At 40.9% G+C, this 3,694-nt stretch overlaps 1 non-coding gene across 1 annotated transcript; it reads right to left on the bottom strand.

Moving 5' to 3' along the window:
- Positions 1-1,526: 1,526 nt before the first annotated feature.
- Positions 1,527-1,600, bottom strand: Trnat-ugu (transfer RNA threonine (anticodon UGU)). Its single transcript has one exon. It is a non-coding gene; the product is annotated as a tRNA-Thr (tRNA).
- Between the last annotated feature and the right edge of the window lie 2,094 nt (positions 1,601-3,694).

Consider the following 3,694-nt stretch of genomic DNA (forward strand, 5'->3'; position numbering starts at 1 on the left):
TCCGGCCCCTTAGTGCTTGGAGCCCACCTTCAGACAACCGAGGCCCCGCTCTCGCAGGGTCAGGCTCGGGCAAAGATGGCCACACAACGGTACAATCATGGAGGTACCTCCATGGGTACAATCGACAGTCGAGAGATCCAAGCGAGCAGTACGGCTCCTGCTGTTTTTGACAAGTTAACTTGTGTGACAAGTGCAAACATGGCTCAGAAGGTGGCTAATGAGGAAGTGAAATGAAGGTTCTGTTACTATCAACACTCGGAATAATCGTGGTACACGGTTAGAAAATAGTCGGAGTGATGCTTCATCTGAAATTAAGTATACTCTCACCCTTTTACCGTTAAGTTTTCATTCATTTTGTTAAAGACACTGACGGACTAGTGTGTGAAAAGTGTTCAGATGGCTCGACTGCAACAGACTATAACACCTCGTTATCCTTCCTTATATGTAGATCACATTCAGAGGGTGCCACAGCAAGATGATATGTGGTATCTGTCGTCAAAATTTCATTGGATAATTAACAACAGAAGCACTGCAATACAACTAGACTCGTCTTTATTAAAACTTTTGTGCCACTCAATTCCATATCGTGTGCCACTAAACAACTGCTTACGAGGAAAGCAAAACGTTCTACGAATATTCACAAGGAACACGCTACAGGAAGTGATTCTAGCACTTTTACAAACAAGAGGGTGCCAGACCAAGACAACAGTCCGAGAAAGTTCACACATGAGAACTGTAACAGAGGTCATGCTGGAACAATGCCACTTGCCCTCGTATGTTCCTGAATTGTTGACACAGCAACCGAATTACGTTGTTCATACAAATAAATATGCTCTCCGGTGCTATATTACGACTGTGGAGATTAACCTTCCGTTGGACTCGGACAAGGTAATCCCCGCAAAGAAATCGGTCGTCGAGTATCAAACTGATCATATCGCCTATTCACTTGCTATTTTCTTTTTAATTCACTATTTAAACTCATCACAAATGGCGTATATCTTTACAGAAATACAGTCATGTCATAAGAACACAACACCAACAGGAATAATAATCATTCAGATATATATATATATATATATATATATATATATATATATATATATATATATGTGTGTGTGTGTGTGTGTGTGTGTGTGTGTGTGTGTGTGTGTGTCGGAAAGAAACAGACACTACATATACATATGGTTTAGGCGATGACGGCCAATGATCCCTTCAGTGCAGATGCACACCAAGCTCAATCTCTTCCGGGAATCGGCGAGATGCCACGAGTAACGAGGCTAATGAGTAAAGAGGCGTTCTGTATGTTGAGCATTTGATTCCGACGGAAGGCATGCTCGGGTAGTTTGTGTGGAAGTGGTGACCACTTTGCCTGAATGGCGTAATGATCAGTGAATCTGCCCAGTAAGCAGGTGACGCAGTATCGAATCCCACCAGTCCGGCATAGATTTTCAAATGATGACTACCTAACAACCTCAGCTGCCGACAGGTGTTGTTGATATACCTCGATGTGGACAGCTGAAAATGTGTACCCCGACCGGGACTCGAACCCGGGATCTCCTGCTTACATGGCAGACGCTCTATCCATCTGAGCCACCGAGGACACAGATGAATAGCGCGACTGCAAGGACTTATCCCTTGCACGCTTCCCGTGAGACTCACATTCCCAACTGTCCACAATTCTACATATGTATTGTACCTTATGGACATTTGCCCACCGGGTTCGAGTCTCGGTCGGGGTACACATTTTCAGCTGTCCACATCGAGGTATATCAACAACACCTGTCGGCAGCTGAGGTTGTTAGGTAGTCATCATTTATTCCAGGGAAAAGCTGCACGGTCTTCAACAGTAACTGTTCTTTCGAGAACGAGTTACTGTCTTCATATAGATTTTCAACTTGGTCCATTCATATAAATCAATACTACTGACAGCTTATGTCTTTAATTCCTTTATGTCTTGAATCATTCAGTTGTTTAATCATCACTGGTGTGCTGTGATAACAAGTGGGAAATTTTATCACAGTCCGAGCAAAAAGTTAGAATTTGTATCAGGTAGGGTTTTTACACTATAACAACTGAACTTTTTGTGCCTTTTCGTTACTCTATAGGTATTACACCATTTTATTTTGACACTAGTCGCATGTACATCATTTTTGAAGTCGTTGCCTCCTTCTTCTTCGCATGTTGATATATAACATATTACGCTCTTCTGAAGTTTCATATGAATTCCTGAAATAACTTCTTCGGATCTAATGAGACACACCCTACGCATGAGATGGTTGCTCAGGAATCCTTTTCTTCTGATAAAATTTTAACTGTTGAAAAATTAATAACTTCGCTGTTGATGTCACCCATATTGATCAATGTAACAGATACATCCGTGGACGAACGGCGCCCATTTTTGTAATCTTGTATGAAGAGGCTAACATACCTGAAGTGTCGTCTCCAGTTTGGTCCCATTACAAAATACTACATTGGATGGCTTCTGTTTATCTCTTGTGTCACTGTTAGCATCTGTTAAATTGTTCACATGCAAGCTTGTTGCAAAGCGTAAACATTTTCCTTTTTAGGAACGTGGGAACCTATGGAACAGCTTTTCTTGAACCCAAAAAGTGAACTATGGGCAGACCTTACTTTACTGGTGGTGAACGCCAGAGCAATCTCATGCTTGTCTTTCTTCATCATCCCAACAAAAGGAAGATTTTTTTTCCTTCCTAACTCTTCTATGAAGCCAATACTGGTAAACCCGTTGCCCAACATCACATTTCAACCTTTTCATAAAGAGGAGGCTATACTTCTGACTGCAGCCTCCAATGATTAAGTATATCTCACCTAAACTAATTAAATTCCTACGTATTAACGCAATCAGACGTAATGCATCATTGCAATGCTTCCTGCTTAGGCAGCTTGAAATGTGTTTAAGCAATCCAAAAAGATAATTACAGCATTTTGCATTCTAAAGTACCTTTGTACTGCTTGCAAAGTTGTGTTGATTATCCAATAAATGTTCCGATGAAATGAAACAACAACGGGTTCAATGTATCAAATTGAGCAGTCAGCAGTCGCCCCCATATTGAAGAAGAAAGCATTCGGAGGGGGAAGCTACTACTAGCAGTGTTGTCGATTTCTGGCAAATGATTAACAGAACATTTCTACGTGTGTCAGTCTGATCACCCGCGCCCAGCTGAAGTTTAAGCTACATATCTTACAAGGTCTACTTGCGAAATACTGGAACTCTCGCTCGAATGCGGAATGGCATACATTAGTAAGTTGTTACAAAGTACCCTCTCTCTTCTCAGATAATCACTTTAACAACAGATCATCTTGAGGCTGAAACTCTTCTGTCCGTGTTTACTTACAGATAGATCTATTTTTGGAGAGGGCCCGTCTTGAGCAAAACTAAATTTTTATTTTTATTCCCCAGACATGTTTCGCTGAAATTACAGCATCGTCAGTGGTTTTTTCATATCTGCTGTAAAACAGCAAAAGAACTTTTTACTACTTGTACACATATAAATTTGAGTTTTTAAGACAGTATTTACATATTTGAAAAACAGACAAAATTTTGTATATTGTAAGTAGGCTGTTTATGTTTTCTTATTGGCAACGTTACGTAGCGCTCAATATGAAAATCACTGGCTGTGCTGTGTGCAGTCTGTGGCTGCTTTGCATTGTTGTAATACTCGCCAGTGTAGTG

This window comes from Schistocerca serialis, chromosome 6 (genome assembly GCF_023864345.2).
Source record: "Schistocerca serialis cubense isolate TAMUIC-IGC-003099 chromosome 6, iqSchSeri2.2, whole genome shotgun sequence".
In the NCBI taxonomy this organism is placed as follows: domain Eukaryota; kingdom Metazoa; phylum Arthropoda; class Insecta; order Orthoptera; family Acrididae; genus Schistocerca; species Schistocerca serialis.